Below are 21060 nucleotides of genomic sequence, written 5' to 3'. Positions count from 1 at the left end.
AGCTTCTTAGAAATAATGTTTTAACTATGAAAGCTCTTTTAACACATGACAACCGGTGTCTGTGTGCCTACGAAAAATCTGGCGGAACCATGAACAGTATCGCCAAATTTCAACCTGGGGGTGTGGCTAATTATGTGTGTGGGTGGGGGGGGGGCCTGATTCAGGTGACTTGGACCTTGAACCAGCGGAAAGCAGAAATGAGCCCGAGTCATTTTGGGGCACACCTCACCTAAATTTAAAATTCTCTGATCTTCGATGCTGGATCAGTCAGCCCAAGATATGACAAGAAGAAACAAGTGAAAACTCGACCCCAAGCTTTATCTTTGACTGAAGTATTGTGTGCAGTTTCGACCTCCTCATCTAACAAAAGATATTGGATGAGAGAATGATCCTGCTATCAAACGGGGCTCTGTTTTTTGGGGGCCTCGGTGAGGAACGCTCCGAGGCCACACTTAACTTCAAGTCCTGCACTGACGAGCGTTGTGAGCACACCTGTAACTCGACCCGCCTGGGCATCCTCACCGCAGCCTCCAGAAACCCATAATGCCCCAATTTACCTGTTAGAGGGTCCTCGAGCTCCCCGCTCCTCACCCCACCTCATAAGGCCAGGGCACCCCCGGGACTGATACCTGGCATGAGCAACCAGGCACCCGAGCACCTTGGCACTGCCACCCTGGCACTTTGGCAGTGCGCCTGCCATCCTGGCAGTGCCACCCGGGTGCCAGGGTGTCCGGGTGACGGTGCCCACATGCCATGCTGGGTGGCAGCGGGAGTGCCACAGTACCACCCTCCCCAGTGGCCGACCACTCAAGGGCCTCCGATGGTCAATAAGGGAGACCCCCTCCCCCCACATTGTGTGGCCCAGTACTAAACTATGTCATGGCGAGGTCCCCCAGGCACGGGCATTTGTTCCCAGGCCTTGTAAGATCTCGTTGGATCTCGCAAGGCGTTCCGAGATTTAATGGCTTTGTCGCGTACGGAGTCGGGTGCGGCTAGACCATTTGATTGTGTCCATACTTGGCATAGAGGGAGCGCAGCACAGGTTCAAGGTTCACCAGATTGATCCCTGGATGGCAGGATTGTCGTGTGAGGAGTGATTGAATTGACTGGGCCTGAATTCACTGGCGTTTCGAAGAATGAGATTGAATGGCAGAGCAGGTTTGAAAGTCCGAATGGTGTACTCCTGCTCCTGTTTTCTATATTCCTGATATATCATCAATTACGACACGAGAGTGAGATCAAGTGAATGAGGCTTTAACACGCAAAGAACTTAGCTAGCCAGAGACTTCAGTACAAACTGAGCGCCACCCACTGGACGCAACATTATATACAGCCCCAACCGGAGTCCACCGGAGTCCAACTGAGCCCACCGGAGTTCCAACCCAAGCCTTAAATGCATATCACACCAAACCTTAAAGGCATATCACCTATCTGGTGAATACATTCACCATAATTCCTATGCGGCGCGGTAACAGAGCTGCCCGTGGAAAGGGTAGGAACACAGCAAATCATTATCGAAAAGTCTAGAAGTGCACAACAGGTGGTGGCAAGCTGTACATTTGTAACATTTCCAATTTCTACGTTAAGGTTCCAAGTCGCTGCAAGTTATCCTGCTGATGATTAAACTGGGACAGTAGCTGTCTCTGGTACAGTTATGTGCTTGCGTTGTACAATTAGGATTCCAGCTCTGCCTTAATGCCAACTGATTAATCACGCCTTCTGAGAGGGAAAGCTCAGCACTGATTAAAGTGACAGGAAAATGTGGTGTTGACGAATGACCCTTTCTTTCAAAGAAGTGGGTGGGAGGAGAACACTTGTCACTCTTCCGTCCCGCTTCATTTGGCGTCCGTCGAGCACTGAAATCTCAGATAGCATCAGCAAAAAAAAACTGTCATCGCTCGAAAATATTGCCATGAATCCGATCTACTATAAATTCAACCTTCAGTTTGAGATGCAGATTTTCAGGAAATGGTCGTGTTGTAGACGGAGGCAAAGACACCACGATAGGCCAGGTTGACAGAGTACAACTCACTTTATTCCACACAAGTCACGATAATCACTCCACACTTCACACTCCACAGGGAGTCTTTCCCCAAACTGCTTCCAGGTCAGGGGTTATATTCTGTGGGGAGCTCTTCCAATTAGGAGGTAGCTCTGTTCCTGTAGGGGGTCGTGTGGTAAACACCATTGGTAACACTTTGCATGTATTACAGTACTGCCGCAGTATTACAGGTACCACAGTAAATCCCAGCCTGCTGGCTCCTCCCAGCAGGCAACGTATAAAAGTGTATGCCCTCCTGTGCTGCTTCCATTCTGGTTCCAGCTGCAGGAGGCACAACATTTTGTGCAATAAAGCCTCGATTGTTTCACCATTCTTGTCTCGTGGAAATTGATAGTACATCAATTTATTGCACAAGATTTTAAAACATGAACATCCTAATCAAGCCTGATCGCCTGGAGCTGAGCCCTCACGCAGCCAATGCCACGTCCACCGTCGGGCACTGGCTAGCCTGCTTTGAAGGCTACTGTGGTGAACGGTTACTGCCTTATCATCATGTAAGGTGATGTCTCCTTTAAGACCGGGCTTGGAACCCTGGGGACTCCACCTCTGGCTCCACCCATCTGTGAGCCATATATAAAGGGCTGCCTCATGGGCTGTGCAGCAGTCAGCACATGTCTCAGCTCTAGCATAGTTCTTAGTCTAATAAAGCCTTCTTTACCGTTTACACTCTAAGCGTTGTTATTGAGGGTATCTCAAATTATTAGACTAAACTAGATTCAGGATGGACGCAGGCCTAAAACCAGAGAAGCTCAATCTGGAAGCACGGACACCGGAGGCAAAGGAAATTTTTAAGTACTGGCTGCGGTGCTTCGAGGCCTACCTGGACTCCGCAGAGACTCCCATCCTGGGGCCACGCAAGCTGCGTCTACTCCATGCCCGGGTGAGTCACAGAATCTCCGCCACAGTCGAAAAGGCGACGACTTATGAAGAGGCGGTCGAGTTAGTCCGCAAGCAGTTTGTCAAACCCATCCACGAGGTACATGCCAGGCATCAGCTCTCTACCTGCTGGCAGCGCTCGGGGCAATCGCTAGACAAATTCGTCGAGAAACTCACCGCGCTTGCCAGGGACTGTGACCATCAGTTTGTGACAGGGGAAGTCCACATGAACCTGTACATCAGGGACGCTTTCGTGTCCGGCATCCGCTCGACCTACATCCGGCAGCGGCTGCTCGAAAACGGGGCAAAAGGCCTCCAGGACACGCTAACGCTCGCTGGAGGTGGCCCGACATAACTTGGGTACGTACCCCGCGGACTCTGCGAGCCCCCGGATTTCCTCAGACTCAGCCGTATTACAGGCCTGTGCCACGCGGCGACCCGCTCACCATGGGGACACTCCGTGCTACTTCTGCGGGCCGGGCCAGCACCCACGCCCACGCTGCCCAGCCCGCTCCGCGATCTGCAGCGACTGTGGGAAGAAAGGGCATTTTGCGAGGGTCTGCCTGGCCAGACCCAGGGGCCAGAAAGACAAAGAACAGCCGGCCCGAAAATCAAGCTCTCAGGCCCGCAGGCCTCGCAATGCTGCTGCGCACTGACCTGACATGCCCCCTTCTGATGCATCATCAGCCCCGTGCGAATCATGGGAGCGGCCATCTTGTCGGCGGCCATCTTCTCGACCCGACACGTGCGACCGACAGCGGCGGCCATTTTACGAGTCCGACACGGCTGAGGACTCCGACTACCCGCGAGTGGGTGCGATCACCCTCGACCAAACTCGGCCTAAACACCTGCAGAACTCTATGATGCAGGTCCAGGTCAACGGGTGTGACACTGCATGCCTCTTCGACTCCGAGAGCACAGAGAGCTTTATCCCCCTGAATTGGTAAGGCGCTGCTCCCTACGCACCCATCCCGCATCCCAAACCATAGACCTCGCATCTGGGTCCCACTCGGTACAAATCCAGGGGTACTGTATTGCGGATCTCTCAATCCAGGGCGCCAAATACACCCGTTTCAAATTTTATATCCTCCCTCACCTCTGTGCCCCCCTGCTGCTCGGACTGGATGTCCAGTGCAGCCACCGAAGCCTGACACTGAAGTTCGGCGGACCCTTGCCCCTCCTCACGGTATGCTGCCTTGCGACACTGAAAGTCGCACCCCCCTCGCTATTCGCTAACCTCACTCCCGACTGTAAGCCCGTCGCCACCAGGAGCCGGCGCAACAGTGCCCAAGATATGGCTTTTATCAAGTCAGAGGTCCAGCGCTTACTGGGAGAGGGGGTCATCGAGGCTAGCAACAGCCCTTGGAGAGCGCAAGTGATGGTAGTCCGGTCCGGGGAGAAGAAACGGATGGTCGTGGATTATAGCCAGACCATAAACCGATTCACGCAGCTTGATGCGTACCCCCTTCCTCGCATCGCGGAAATGGTAAATCGGATCGCCCAATACCGAGTCTTTTCCAATGTCGCCCTCAAATCCGCCTACCACCAGCTCCCCATCCGACCAAAAGATCGCCCCTGTACTGCCTTCGAAGTAGCCGGCCGGCTCTTCCACTTCCTCAGGGTCCCCTTCGGTGTCACAAATGGGGTCTCCATCTTTCAAAGGGCGATGGACCAAATGGTGGACCAGTACGGTTTGCGGGCTACATACCCCTACTTGGACAATGTCACCATCTGCGGCCATGACCAGCAGGACCATGACGCTAACCTCAAAAAGTTCCTCCAGACCGCCCGAGCCCTTAACCTGACCTATAATGAGGAAAAATGCGTTTTCCACACCACCCGGCTAGCCATCCTCGGCTATGTCGTGGAAGACGGGGTGCTAGGTCCCGACCCCGACCGCATGCACGCCCTTAAGGAACTCCCTCTCCCCTGCAGCCTCAAGGCCCTCAAACGGTGCTTGGGGCTTTTTTCTTATTACGCCCAAGTATGCGGACAAAGCCCGCCCACTCCTAAAGACCACCATTTTTCCCCTCTCGGCTGAGGCTCAATTGGCCTTCAACCGCATCAAGGCCGACATCATCAAGGCCGCTATGCACGCGGTGGATGAAACCATCCCTTTCCAGGTAGAGAGCGATGCATCAGACATCACCCTGGCTGCTACCCTCAATCAGGAAGGCAGACCAGTAGCGTTCTTCTCCCGAACCCTCACCGCCTCCGAGGTTCGACACTCTGCAGTTGAAAAGGAGGCACAAGCCATTGTGGAGGCTGTGCGGTGCTGGAGACACTACCGCGCCGGTAGGAGGTTTACCCTCGTCACCGACCAATGGTCCTTCACCTATATGTTCGATAACACGCAACGGGGCAAAATAAAAAACGATAAAATTTTGAGGTGGAGGATCGAACTCTCTACCTTCACGTATGATATCAAGTATCGTCCAGGGGAGCTCAACGAGCCCCCAGATGCCCTGTCCCGCAGCACATGCGCCAACGCGCAGGAGGACCGCCTGCAAGCCATCCACAATGACCTCTGCCACCCGGGGGTTACCCGGCTCATCCATTTTATCAAGTCCTGCAACCTACCTTACTCAACCAAGGAAGTTAAGCCCATGGTCAGGGCCTGCCAAGTCTGTGCAGAGTGCAAACCGCACTTCTACCGGCCAGACAAGGTTCGGCCCGTGAAGGCCTCTGGTTCCTTTGAGCGACTGAGCGTGAACTTCAAGGGGCCCCTCCCGTCCACCAACCGTTATGCCTATTTCCTCACCATGATCGATGAGTTCTCCCGTTTCCCATTCGCCATTCCCTGCCCCGACATGACCTCAGCCACTGTGATTAAGGCACTGCACAGCATCTTCACCCTGTTCGGTTTCCCCGCTTATATCCACAGCGACCGGGGTACATCGTTCATGAGCGATGAACTGCGTCAGTATCTGCTCAGCAAAGGCATCGCCTCGAGCAGAACGCGGGGAAACGGGCAGGTGGAGAGGGAGAACGCGACAGTGTAGAAGGCTGTTCTTCTGGACCTGCGGTCGAGAAGTCTCCCAACCACCCGCTGGCAGGAGGTCCTACCCGATGCCCTACACTCCATTAGGTCACTCCTCTGCACGGCCACGATGACACCCCTCACAATCGATTGTTTGTCTTCCCCAGGAAGCCTACCTCCGGGGTCTCGCTTCCACCTTGGCTGACGGCTCCGGGACCTGTTCTTCTCCGGAGGCACGCGAGGAGCCATAAAACGGACCCTCTGGTCGAAAGGGTCCGGCTGCTCCACGCCAACCCCAGTTACGCCTACGTTGAGTACCCCAACGGCAGGCAAGATACGGTTTCCCTCCGGGATCTGGCACCCGCTGGATCCCCCACCACAGACGCCCCTTCCCGCGCCGCTCCCCTGCAGGACCCGGTGCCCCCTACAACACACCCCCTTCTGGCCCTACCCCCCGTTGGTGAGCACGTTGGTGCCCCCTTTACACACCCCGCCGGCGCCGGCACCGCTGTCCCCGGCCCTGCCTAGTCCCCCTGCCCCAACCCGAACCGAAGCTCCAACCGCTGTGCTCCCGGATGTGCCCTCAACCGGGACGTCCGTACCCGCCGCACCACCGCCTGAATTGAGGAGCTCGACGAGGACAATTCGGCCACCGAGACGGATGGACCAATGATGGCACTTCACCCCCGCCGGACTCTTTTTAAACAGGGGGTGAATGTGATGAATGGTTACTGCCTTATCATCATGTACGGTGATGTCCCCTTTAAGACCGGGCTTGGAACCTTGGAGACTCCGCCTCTGGCTCTGTCCATCTGTGAGCCATATATAAAGGGCTGCCTCATGGGCTGTGCAGCAGTCAGCACATGTCTCAGCTCTAGCATATTTCTTAGTCTAATAAAGCCTTCTTTACCGTTTACACTCTACGCGTCGTTATTGAGGGTACCTCAGAGCAGCCACTGAAGAACACTCGGACCCACAGAAGCTCCAAGTCCTCTTCTCACGGATGAGCCCTCAAGTTTTGCCCCTTATCTGGGATGCGCCCACCTACACAGATGTGATGACGCTACTAAAGGGACACTACATTAAGTCGGTGAATCAAGTGTACGCCAGGCACCACCTGGCCAATAGACGGCAACTCCCGGGGGAGAATCTGGATGATTTCTTGCGGGCTCTACAGATTCTCGGTAGGAACTGTGACTGCCAGGCAGTTTCGGCAGTCCAGCACACCAAACTACTAATCTGAGACGCTTATGTCACGGGCATCAAGTCTACGTACGTTCGCCAGCGGCTATTGGAAGGGGGTACGCTCGATCTTGCAGAGACTGTGCAGCTTGCTAATTCACTAGAAGTGGCCTCCCGTAATCTGGAGGCCTACACCTCTGACTGCGCGGCACCCTTGTGGGCATTGTGGGCCCCACCAGCTGGCGACTTGAGTACACCGCAAGCCTGCGCCGCGTGGCAGCCAGCCAACTCCGGAGGGCCCAAATGTTATTTTTGTGGCCAGAATAAACATCCAGGCAGATCTGCCCGGCGCGGAGCGCGACCTGCAACTGGTGCGGGAAGAAGGGCCACTTTGTTTCCGTTTGCCAGGCCCGGTCGGTCGCCGCTGTTTCCAGGCCTAGCATTGCTACACCCCCCACGTGCGATCCAGGGGCGCTGCCATCTTCTCCACCATAGGCCACGTTTGATGCTGCCCGCCATGTGCGCCCCATGGGCACCGCCATCTTCGCCGCCGTATTGGACGACACCTCAGGACCCCTGCTCGTCTGGCCGTTCGCGGACCGCTGATACCTCCGCCACCGCTGATCAGCCCGGGACCTCCCAACATCTTCCGCAGCTCGCCTCCATCACCCTTGATCAGTCTCGGCCCCGCAACCTCGCTACTGCTACGACGATGGTAAAGATCAACGGGCATGAGACGGCCTGCCTCTTTGACTCCGGGAGCACAGAGAGTTTCATCCACCCTGCTACGGTGAGGTGCTGCTCCCTCCCGGTCCTCCCATCGCCCAGAAAATCTCCCTGGCCTCCGCATCCCATTCCGTACAAATTCGGGGTTACTGTGTCGCAACCCTCACCGTTCAGGGCGAATAGTGCAGCAACTACAGGCTCGATGTCCTCCCCCATCTCTGTGCGGCCCTGTTATTAGGTCTTTGTGGTGTTGGGTGTTCTAACACACAGAAGAGCCAACACAGTTGCATATGGTACAACACTTGTTTATTTAAACTCACTATTTACAACTTGGTCTTTGCACTCTGCACGTGGGGGGCTCCCTGCTTGTTGTGTTTCAACAGCTCTTTCATGCTTCCTTCTCCCCAGACCTACTGACCTCCAGGTGTCGTGCTCGTGCTTTTTATGTGGTTGGTGTTCTTGTCTGTGATTGGTTGTGGTGTTGTGTACTCTGATTTGCCTGTTAGTGTGTCCATCATGATGTGTGTGTTTGAATATCATGACATCCCCCCTTTTTACAAAGATATGTGCCTACGTGGTAATAAATATGATCGTGACGTGAGTGCATCTAAGAGTGTGTGTGTGTCGTGTGCAGCATGTGTCTATGACGGAACTATGTACATGGGGCGATGTCGAGTGCGTCACATGAATCCAGTTGTACCATAACATAACAGAAATGCGAACGAGAGAAGAAGAAAAAAAAATTTTGAACAGTTGTCCAGTCAGACGACATCTGGAACGATAAACAACAACAGGTTGTCATGTAAAATTGTCCAACTTATTAAACATATGAACTGTATTATAAGTCCATTCTAATGGGTTTGCGACGAATTCGGGTTGACCGCCTTAAGGGTGGATCAAGAACCACCGGCTGCTGTGCAGGCATGGCTATGGGTGGCGATGGAAAGGGCGTGATGTGCGGCAGCTCCACAAAGTCATCCTCGGAAGCCTGTTGAGGATCTGGCGTGTTGTGTGGCTGTGAACGTGGAAGTCGGCGAAGGGCGCGCCGATTGCGGCGACGCACGGAACCATCCGGCATGCGAACCAGGAACGAGCGGGGAGCCACTTGTCGGAGGACTTCGGCCGGTGCTGACCAGCCACCATACGGTTGATGGACGCGTACTTTGTCTCCGGAGGACAGGGGGGGCAGGTCCGTCGCTCGTGTGTCGTACCGACCTTTCTGGCGATCACGCTGCAGTTGCATGTCCCGAAGAACCGCCTCATGGTCTGTTGTCGGTGCCAGGACGGAAGGTACCGTCGTCCTGAGGGAGCGACCCATTAGTAGCTGCGCTGGCGAGAGGCCCGTGGATAACGGGGCCGATCGATAGGCCAGCAAGGCAAGGTTAAAGTCCGATCCGGCATCAGCCGCCTTGCACAGGAGCCGCTTTGCGATGTGGACACCCTTTTCAGCCTTCCCGTTCGATTGTGGATGCAGAGGGCTGGATGTCACATGAGTGAAACCATATGCTGCGGCAAAGGACGACCATTCACGGCTGGCAAAACAAGGTCCATTGTCTGACATGACAGTCCTTGGAATGCCATGGCGAGCAAACGTTTCCTTGCAGGCCCCAATGACTGCGGACGACGTCAGATCATGGAGAGGCATGACTTCCGGGTAGTTTGAGAAGTAGTCTATAATAACAATGTAATCTCTGCCGAGCGCGTGAAATAGGTCAACACCCACCTTCGCCCAGGGGGACGTCACCATCTCGTGTGGTAGAAGTGTTTCCGGAGGTTGCGCCGGCTGAAACCTCTGACAGGTTGTGCAGTTGAGCACCATGTTGGCTATGTCTTCATTAATACCCGGCCAATATACCGCCGCCCGGGCCCTTCGTCTGCATTTTTCGACACCCAAGTGGCCTTCGTGTAGTTGACGAAGAATCATCTGGCGCACACTGTGTGGAATGACGATCCTATGCGATTTCATAAGGACCCCGTCTATATTGGTGAGATCATCTCGCACATTGTAAAACTGGGGGCACTGCCCTTTTAGCCACCCTTCCGTCATGTGGCGCATCACTCGCTGCAGCAGAGGGTCAGTCGCCGTCTCTGCGCGTATGTGGGCCAGACAAGGATCATCAGCTGGCATATTTGCTGCTGTCAGAGTCACGTGTGCCTCAATTTGACGCACGAACCCCTCCGCATCTGGTGGTGTGCTCACTGCTCGGGAAAGAGTGTCCGCCACTATGAGTTCCTTCCCCGGAGTGTAGATCAGTTCAAAATCGTACCTCCTGAGTTTGAGTAAGATGCGCTGGAGGCGAGGAGTCATGTCGTTCAGGTCTTTGTTAATGATGTTGACCAGGGGGCGGTGGTCAGTTTCGACCGTGAATCGTGGCAGGCCATACACATAGTCGTGGAACTTGTCCAGTCCAGTTAACAAGCCCAGGCATTCTTTTTCGATTTGCGCGTAGCGCTGTTCGGTAGGGGTCATGGCTCGTGAGGCATACGCAACCGGGGCCCATGATGACGTGCTGTCTTTTTGCAGGAGTACCGCTCCAATACCAGATTGGCTGGCGTCTGTTGAGATCTTTGTAGGGCGAGTCGCGTCAAAGAAGGCCAGCACTGGTGCCGTGACCAGTTTGTGCTTGAGCTCCTCCCATTCCTGCTGATGCGACTGGTGCCAGTTGAATTCCGTCGATTTTTTTACGAGATGGCGCATGTTTGTTGTATGAGAAGCCAGGTTGGGAATGAACTTCCCAAGGAAGTTGACCATGCCCAGGAATCTTAAGACAGCCTTCTTGTCAGCCGGTCGTGGCATGGCTGTGATGGCGCTAACCTTGTCTGCATCGGGACGGACCCCGGACCTTGAGATGTGGTCCCCGAGGAATTTCAGCTCCGTCTGGCCGAAAGCACACTTCGCACGGTTGAGACGCAGGCCATTTTGCCGTATGCGGGTGAAGACACGTCGAAGACGATGCATGTGTTCCTGCGGAGTGGTGGACCAAATGATGATATCGTCCACATATACACGTACCCCTTCGATGCCTTCCATCATCTGCTCCATAATGCGGTGGAATACTTCAGATGCCGAAATGATGCCGAATGGCATCCGGTTGTAGCAGAATCTGCCAAAAGGGGTGTTGAATGTGCATAGTCTTCGGCTGGCCGGGTCCAGTTGGATCTGCCAGAATCCTTTGGACGCATCCAATTTAGTGAATATGTTGGCTCGCGCCATCTCGCTGGTGAGGTCTTCTCGTTTTGGGATGGGATAGTGTTCCCGCATGATGTTGTTGTTCAGATCTTTTGGATCTATACATATACGGAGCTCGCCAGAGGGCTTCTTTACACAGACCATGGAGCTGACCCATGGCGTGGGCTCCGTGACCTTGGATAGGACCCCTTGGTCCTGAAGAATCTGCAGTTGTGCCTTGAGGCGGTCTTTGAGAGGCGCAGGAACCCTGCGAGGTGCGTGAACGACAGGGATGGCGTCCGGTCTGAGTCGAATCTTGTACGTGTGTGGCAATGTCCCCATGCCTTCAAAAACCTCCTGGTTGTGAGCGAGGAGGGAATGGAGATTCGCGTGGAACTCAGCATCCGGGAAGTCGGATATCTCATCTGGAGAGAGAGACATGATGCGCTGTACCAGGTGAAGGACCTTACACGCTTGTGCGCCCAGTAACGAGTCCTTTGATGAGCCCACAACTTCGAAGGGGAGTGTGGCCGTGTACCCCTTGTGAGTCACCTGTAGCTGGCAAGATCCTACGGACGGGATAACGTTCCCGTTATAGTCAACCATCTTAAGCCGGGATGGTGTGATGAGTGGTTTGACCTTCATGGCCTGGACTGCAGAGTAAGCAATCAGGTTGGCGGATGCGCCGGTGTCCAGACGGAAGGCGACGCGCGATCGGTTGACCGTCAGGGTGGCACACCACTCATCGTCTGGATTGATGGCATTGACCTTGTTGACATCAATGACGGCAACTCTGAAGTCATCCTGGTCATCTGCATCACTTAACTGGAAGTCTTGATGCGTGGGCTGGACGGTCCTGACTCGTGTGCGAGGTTGTCGAGGATGCGCCGGATCCATGGGTTGAGCCGCACGACAGCGGGCTGCGTAGTGGCCTATTATGGCACATCTGTTGCACTGTTGGTATTTTGCAGGACATTGCCCTTTTAAGTGTAGACCTCCACACTTGCTGCACGTCATGACGTCACGGCGTTCGTTGCGCCACTGCGCATGCGCAGTGCGATCTTGCGGTGGGCGCGCCTGCGCAGTGCGTCCCTCGTTGTGGCCGTTATTCTTGGCGCGCACCTGCGCGGGAGACCGCGAAAAGCGCGGGAAGCGGCCGCTGTCGTCCGGGCCGTGGGGCGGGAAGAAATCGACGGCCTGGATGCGTTCAACGTCGTGGGCGGCCTGGCTTGCCGATTCGACGGCTGGGGACCCCCTCCGTGCCAACTCGGACGCCTGAAATCGGGCAAAACGGCAGGTCGCATTTTCATGGAGGACACAGGCTTCCACAGCAGACGCTAAGGTAAGGCTCTTTATTTTAAGAAGCTGCTGGCGTAGGCCACTGGAGGCAACGCCAAAAACAATCTGGTCCCTGATCATGGACTCTGTGGTGGTGCCGTAACCGCAGGACTGCGCCAGAATCCGGAGGTGCGTCAAAAAGGGTTGAAAAAGCTCCTCCTTACCTTGCAGGCGTTGCTGAAAGATGTATCTTTCGAAAGTTTCGTTTACTTCAGTTTGAAAGTGCTGGTCCATTTTGAGGATGACCGTGTCATATTTGGCCTGGTTTTCGCCTTCCTCGAACACCAGTGAATTAAAGACATCATTTGGGTGGGGGCCTGCGTAGAAGAGGAGCATTGCAATCTTCGAATCATCCGAGACATTCTGTTTTTCGGTGGCACGGATGTACAGGTCAAATCGCTGCCTGTAGAGCTTCCAGTTGGTGCCTAGGTTCCCCGTGACTTGCATCGGCTGCGGTTTGCCGGTGTGGTCCATGTCCAGAATGGCAGGTTGGTAGGCAGGTATCGATCCACTCCTGTACCATGTGGTGTTGGGTGTTCTAACACACAGAAGAGCCAACACAGTTGCATATGGTACAACACTTGTTTATTTAAACTCACTATTTACAACTTGGTCTTTGCACTCTGCACGTGGGGGGCCCCCTGCTTGTTGTGTTTCAACAGCTCTTTCATGCTTCCTTCTCCCCAGACCTACTGACCTCCAGGTGTCGTGCTCGTGCTTTTTATGTGGTTGGTGTTCTTGTCTGTGATTGGTTGTGGTGTTGTGTACTCTGATTTGCCTGTTAGTGTGTCCATCATGATGTGTGTGTTTGAATATCATGACAGTCTTGATTTTCAATGCCACCGCCAAAGCCTTACTTTGAAATTCGGCGAACCCCTGCCCCCCCTCACCTTCTGCGGCCTCACAACCCTTAAGGTCGATCCACCTTCACTTTTTGCAAACCTCACCCCGGACTGTCAGCCCGTCGCCATGAGGAGCAGACGGTACAGTGCCCAGGACAGGGCCTTTATCAGGTCGGATGTCCAACGGCTTCTGCGGGAGGGGATCATTGAGGCCAGCAACAGCCCCTGGAGAGCTCAAGTGGTGGTAGTGAAGACTGGGGAGAAACACAGGATGGTCATTGACTACAGTCAGACCATCAACCGGTACACGCAGCTCGACGTGTACCCCCTCCCACGCATATCTGACATGGTTAATCAGATTGCGCAGTGTCGAGTCTTCTCCACAGTAGACTTGAAGTCCGCCAACCACCAGCTCCCCATCCGCCCGGAGGACCGCCAATACACTGCATTCGAAGCAGATGGCCGCCTTTATCATTTCCTTAGAGTTCCCTTCGGCGTCACCAATGGGGTCTCGGTCTTCCAGCGAGAGATGGACCGAATGGTTCACGAGTACGGGCTGCGGGCCACCTTCCTGTACCGAGATAATGTCACCATCTGTGGCCACGACCAGCAGGACTTCGACGCAAATCTCCAAAAATTCCTCCATACCGCCAAATTCCTAAACTTCACCTACAATAAGGAGAAATGCGTGTTCCGCACCAATCGCTTACCCATCCTAGGCTACGTAGTGGAAAATAGAGTCCTAGGGCCCGACACCGATCGCATGCGCTCCCTCCCGGAACTCCCCTTCCCCACTGCCCCAAGGCCCTGAAACGATGCCTGGGTTCTTTCTCATATTATGCCCAGTGGGTTCCTAATTATGCGGACAAGGCCCGCCCACTCATCAAGTCCACAGTTTTTCCCCTGACGGCGGAGGCCCGCCGGGCCTTCAACCACATCAAGGCGGACATCGCCAAAGCCACGATGCACGCGGTCGATGAGACCCTCCCCTTTCAGGTGGAGAGCGAGGCATCAGACTTAACTCTGGCCGTCACCCTCAACCAGGCAGGCAGACCCGTGGCTTTCTTTTGCCGCACCCTCCGTGCCTCCGAAATTCGGCACTCCTCTGTCGAAAAGGAGGCCCAAGCCATTGTGGAAGCTGTGCGACATTGGCGGCATTACCTGGCCGGCAGGAGATTCACTCTCCTCACTGACCAACCGTCGGTTGCCTTCATGTTTAACAATACGCAGCGGGGCAAGATCAAAAACGACAAGATCTTGAGGTGGAGGATTGAGCTCTCCACCTCTAACTGTGAGATATTGTATCGCCCGGCGAAGCTCAATGAGCCCCCAGATGCCCAGTCCCGCGGTACATGTGCCAGCACACAAGTGGACCGACTCCGGGCTCGCCACAATGACCTCTGCCACCCGGGGGTCACTCGGCTCTTTCATTTTGTCAAGGCCCACAACCTGCCCTACTCCATTGAGGAGGTCAGGACCGTAACCAGAGACTGCCAGGTCTGCGCAGAGTGCAAGCCGCACGTCTACCGGCTAGATAGAGCGCACCTGGTGAAGGCCTCCCGCCCCTTTGAGCGCCTCAGCATGGACTTCAAAGGGCCCCTCCCCTCCACCGACCGCAACGTGTACTTCCTCAATGTAATTGATGAGTACTCCCGGTTCCCTTTCACCATCCCCTGCCCCGACATGACTTCTGCCACGGTCATCAAGGCCCTGCACAGCATTTTCACCCTGTTCGGTTTCCCCACCTACATCCATAGTGATCGGGGATCCTCTTTCATGAGTGATGAGCTGCGTCACTTCCTGCTCAGCAAGGGCATCGCCTCGAGCAGGACGACCAGCTACAACCCCCGGGGAAACGGACAGGTGGAGAGGGAGAACGGAACGATCTGGAAGGCCATCCTGCTGGCCCTTCAGTCTAGAAATCTCCCGGTCTCCCGCTGGCAGGAGGTCCTCCCCGACGCTCTCCACTCCATCCGGTCTCTCCTGTGCACCGCTACTAATGAGACCCCTCACGAACGTTCCTTTGCCTTCCCTAGGAAGTCCACCTCCGGGGTCTCGCTCCCAACATGGCTGACAGTTCCTGGACCTGTCCTCCTCTGGAAACATGTGCAGAGCCATAAATCGGATCCCTTGGTTGAAAAAGTCTACCTCCTCCAGGCAAACCCACAGTACGCCTATGTGGCACACCCTGACGGGCGAAAGAACACAGTCTACCTCCGGGACCTGGCACCTGCTGGGTCCCCGCCCACAACCCCCGATCTGATACCGCTCCCCCCACCAGTTGCCTCGTTCACCCCTGCGCCACCCACCCTCCCACCAGCGAACCTCACCGCAGCCCCCACCGCATCTGTCCCCCCATTGGATCCACGAAGGGGTGACGAAGGAGAGGCCAACACGCTCCCAGAGTCGCAGGTGACCACATCGGCGCCCACACCACCACCAGGACTGAGGCAATCGCAGCGGCGGGTCAGAGCCCCCGACAGACTCAATCTGTAATGTTTTCTTCACACCCGCAGGATTTTTTTAAAGAGGAAGTGAATGTGGTAAACACCACTGGTAACACTTTGCATGTATTACGGTACTGCCATTGTATTACAGGTACCACAGTAAATCCCAGCCTGCTGGCTCCTCCCAGCAGATGACGTATAAAAGTGTATGCTCTCCTGCGCTGCTCCCATTCTGGTTCCAGCTGCAGGAGGCACAACATCTTGTGCAATAAAGCCTCAATTGTTTCACCATTCTCGCCTCGTGGTAATTGACGGTACATCAGGTCGTAACACCATCCCCTCCCCGCAAGTCCGGAGAAATGTCCATGTCCTCAGGTGGAGAGTCCCCTGGCCCCTTGGGTTGCAGGTGGAGTTCCAAGGCAGTCCAATATCCGTATCAGAATCTGACTCGCTGTCTACGCCGTCGCTGGCTGGGTCCGCGGCCGCCACATGTTAAGTAATGGGTTAAGAGACATTGCAATTAGTTGTCTAATTTATGTTAAGTATCCATTAATTGACACTGATATGTAAAGGTGGCCTCTGTCAGGTGATGTGTAGTTAGAGTTTTTGCAAAGTCTGTTGGAATGAAATAAATGTGTGTTGGTGAAAAAGGAACAGAACTTTAGACTCTTCATATCACAGCAACTAAAACGTCTGACAATTGGTAGCAGAGGATGGTTGCTGTGTAAATGTGAAGGGTTGAAAGATACAACTTTTACAGATCAAACCAAGTGAGCGGAAAAAAAAGGGATTTACGATAGAAGTCAGAGAGTGGTGGTGGATGGCAAATATTCAGCCTGGATCCCAGTTACCAGTGGCGTACCGCAGGGATCAGTTCTGGGTCCTCTGCTGTTTGTGATTTTCATTAATGACTTGGATGAGGGAGTTGAAGGGTGGGTCAGTAAATTTGCAGATGATACGAAGATTGGTGGAGTTGTGGATAGTAAGGAGGGCTGTTGTCGGCTGCAAAGAGACATAGATAGGATGCAGAGCTGGGCTGAGAAGTGGCAGATGGAGTTTAACCCTGAAAAGTGTGAGGTTGTCCATTTTGGAAGGACAAATATGAATGCGGAATACAGGGTTAACGGTAGAGTTCTTGGCAATGTGGAGGAGCAGAGAGATCTTGGGGACTATGTTCATACATCTTTGAAAGTTGCCACTCAAGTGGATAGAGCTGTGAAGAAGGCCTATGGTGTGCTCGCGTTCATTAACAGAGGGATTGAATTTAAGAGCCGTGAGGTGATGATGCAGCTGTACAAAACTTTGGTAAGGCCACATTTGGAGTACTGTGTACAGTTCTGGTCGCCTCATTTTAGGAAGGATGTGGAAGCTTTGGAAAAGGTGCAAAGAAGATTTACCAGGATGTTGCCTGGAATGGAGAGTAGGTCTTACGAGGAAAGGTTGAGGGTCCTAGGCCTTTTCTCATTAGAACGGAGAAGGATGAGGGGCGACTTGATAGAGGTTTATAAGATGATCAGGGGAATAGATAGAGTAGACAGTCAGAGACTTTTTCCCCGGGTGGAACAAACCATTACAAGGGGACATAAATTTAAGGTGAAAGGTGGAAGATATAGGAGGGATATCAGAGGTAGGTTCTTTACCCAGAGAGTAGTGGGGGCATGGAATGCACTGCCTGTGGAAGTAGTTGAGTCGGAAACATTAGGGACCTTCAAGCAGCTATTGGATAGGTACATGGATTACGGTTAAATGATATAGTGTAGATTTATTTGTTCTCAAGGGCAGCACGGTAGCATTGTGGATAGCACAATTGCTTCACAGCTCCAGGGTCCCAGGTTCGATTCCGGCTTGGGTCACTGACTGTGCGGAGTCTGCACGTCCTCCCCGTGTCTGCGTGGGTTTCCTCCGGGTGCTCCGGTTTCCTCCCACAATCCAAAGATGTGCAGGTTAGGTGAATTGGCCAATGATAAATTGCCCTTAATGTCCAAATTGACCTTGGTGTTGGGTGAAGGTGTTGAGTTTGGGTAGGGTGCTCTTTCCAAGAGCCGGTGCGGACTCAAAGGGCCGAGTGGCCTCCTTCTGCACTGTAGATTCAATGATAATCTATGATTAATCTAGGACAAAGGTTCGGCACAACATCGTGGGCCGAAGGGCCTGTTCTGTGCTGTATTTTCTATGTTCTATGTTCTATGGCTGAACCGAGGATAAAGCTGGCTGGATATGACTATCCTCCCTTATTTTCTGAAAGGGAATTGTACGACCAATGGAGAAGTGCAATAGTTATGTGGACTGAGGTAACTGCTTTGGGAAAGAGAAAACAAGGTATGGCATTGGCTCTTTCTCTACCATATGGCAGTAAAATCCGAAACAAAGTGCTTTCTGAGCTGGAATTGGAAGAGTTAGACTCAGAAGGTCTGGAGAGTTTATTACATTATATGGATAAGATTTATAAGAAAGATGACTTGTTAAGTGCGTATGAAGCATGGTCGGATTTTGATAAGTTCCGGAAAATGGAGGATATCTCCATGGAAGACTATATAATGGAATTTGGCAGACTATATAAAAGGCTTCAGAAACACAACCTGGAATTTGCACAGTCTGTGTTGGCCTTTAAATTACTTGACTGTGCTAGAGTGAGCAACATGGATAGGCTCCTGGTTTTGACAGCAGTTCAGTTTACTGATAAGGATACCTTATTCGAACAGATGACAAAAGCTTTCCAAAGGTTTCTGGGGAAACATTCGATTCCGATGGCTCTGATGACCCAAATAGGTCAGCCTGCAATAAGGCAGAATATGGAAGATATATTACTAACAGGATGGTGAAATCGTATGGCTACGAACAGGGCTCAAGGCTATAGAAGGAGATTGAGACAAGGAAATTATGAAGACAGAAACCCAGTTAGAACCTACAATAGGAAGATGAACCCCAGAAATGCACGGGGCATGATAAATCGATGTTTTCGCTGTGACTCTCAATTCCATTATGCTTTCAACTGTCCAACTCGTTATGGGAGTGTTTGAAGCGACACATGACACGGAAGAGTCAGAAGAGTAAAAAGATAGTGACCACAAAGAAGGCATTGTCCTATTGACAAGCAGTTTTACACCGGTAATGATGTGTTGGTTGCAGAATCCTTCAATTGTGCTGTATTGGACAGTGGCTGCACATCTACTGTGTGTGGAATTGACTGGTTAAAATGTTACCTGGACTCTTTGAATGCTGAAAATCGTAACAAGGTTAAGGAATTGGAAAGTTCCACAAGTTTCAGGTTTGGGGATGATAATACTCTGAAGTCGCTGAAAAGAGTGGTGATCCCTTGCAATATTGCCGGAGTGAATTATTTCATTCGCACGGATGTTGTATCAAGTGAAATACCTTTGCTTCTGAGCAGACCGTCAATCAAGAAAGCACACATGAAACTGGATACGGAACAGGATAAGGCAACAGTTTTTGGAAAGACAGTGGACTTACAATTTACCAGTCGGGACACTATTGTATTCCATTACTGACAAATAATATTTCAAGTAGAGTGGTTAAGGATGTGTGAATGGCAGTTGAAAATGGGACTTTAGCTGATAAAAAGCTTGTGGTATTAAAACTGTATAGGCAATTTGCACATCCGTCTCCTCGGAGGCTGAAAAATGTATTAAAGGATGCAGGGGTAAGGGATTACAACTATACTAAACTGATAGAACAGGTTAGTGACCGCTGTGAAGTTTGTAGGAAGTACAGAAGGACACCAGCACGACCGATAGTAACCCTACCTTTGGCCAGGGATTTTAACGACATTGTGGCCATGGACCTTAAGATCTGGGATAAAGCAAATAATATATTTATTTTGCATTTTGTGGATTTAGCAACCAGATTTAGTCAATCAACGATTGTACGAAGTAAAGAAAAGAGAGTAATTCTGGATCAATCGTAGAAAAATGGATAGGGACAGGAATGGGTCCACCGGCAAAATTCCTTACGGACAATGGGGGAGAATTTGCTAATGATGAGTTTAGGGATATGTGTGAAAACGTGAATATCAGATTTATGAAAACGGCTGCAGAAAGCCCATTTAGTAATGGTGTCTGTGAAAAAAATCATGCTGTCATCGATGACATGCTTCGGAAAATTTTGGCAGATCGACCAAATTGCAGGCTAAATTCAGCTTTAGCATGGGCGGTACATGCAAATAATTCATTGCAGATGGTTGGGGGCTATAGTCCTTATCAATTAGTGTTTGGTAGAAATCCTAAAATTCCGTCCATTTTGGATGACCAGCCTCCAGCTTGGGAGGGAACTACAATTAGCTCTGGTTTTGCTGAACATTTAAATGCATGACATAGCAGTAGAAAAGCTTTTTTGGAAGCAGAAGTCTCTGAAAGAATTCGCAGAGCTTTAAGACATAACGTACGGCCATCAGATGCCGTTTATCAGCAAGGAGGCATGGTATACTGTAAGAGAGACAATTCTAATGAATGGAAAGGCCCAGGGAAGATCATAGGCATAGATGGCAAAACAATTATTTTGCAACATGGTAATCAAACTGTTGGGGTACATTCATCAAGGATAATGGGTACAGATTACAAATTTTCAAATTTAGACAGAGCAGACAGACATGACGAGGAACCAGAGTCATCTGGTACGCATGTGTTACAGAACTATGAGGACCAGTTAACTGATATAGCAGGGTTTCTGTAGAGGAACACAACACTTGTGATGAATTAGAACGGGCCGTTTTTCCGAAAGGGCAACTGCCAAAAGTTGGTACAAAAATGACATACTTGCCTGAAGGGTCTAGTCAGTGGAAGGATGCAACTGTTATTAGTAGAACAGAGAAGGCCACTGGAAAGTATAAACATTGGTTGAATGTACAACATTCAGGGGAAGGAGTCATGACAATGGATTGGGAAAACAAAGTTCAAAAATGGAGGGCACAGAAACGCAGTGCCAGTTCAGACAGTGCATCGGATAGTGAACAGGTCCGCAGGAAAAGGTCGAGAACTATTGAAAGGACATCGAACAGCAAAAGGGAAAGATCAAGCAGTAGCAGTACAGAACGAGATACCAGGCGAGAGAGGGGACGTAGTTTATCAAGATCTCGGAACATGAGTAAGACTACGAATACTAATAGGAGTAGAAGCCCACATGCACGTGAGATTTTGGTGGCTTCAAAGAAATTAGATGAAAAAGTTATCAAAGATGCTAAACAGCAAGAATTGCATAGTTGGAGTGAATTTGGGTATACACGGAAGTACCGGATAGGGGACAAAGAGCTCTATCCCACAGATGGATTTGCACGGAAAAGATTCTTCCGGATGGAAATTATAAGGCAAAGACCAGGCTCGTGGCAAGGGGATTTGAAGAAAACTTAGAAGATCAGGATTTAAGGGTAGATTCACTTGCAGCAGGAAAGGTTATTTTAAAGATCTTCTTGGCTCTATTAGCCA

Source organism: Scyliorhinus torazame, chromosome 9 (assembly GCF_047496885.1).
Source record: "Scyliorhinus torazame isolate Kashiwa2021f chromosome 9, sScyTor2.1, whole genome shotgun sequence".
NCBI lineage: Eukaryota > Metazoa > Chordata > Chondrichthyes > Carcharhiniformes > Scyliorhinidae > Scyliorhinus > Scyliorhinus torazame.
The sequence above is the reverse complement of the archived record's forward strand: the minus strand, read 5'-3'. Positions refer to the sequence as shown.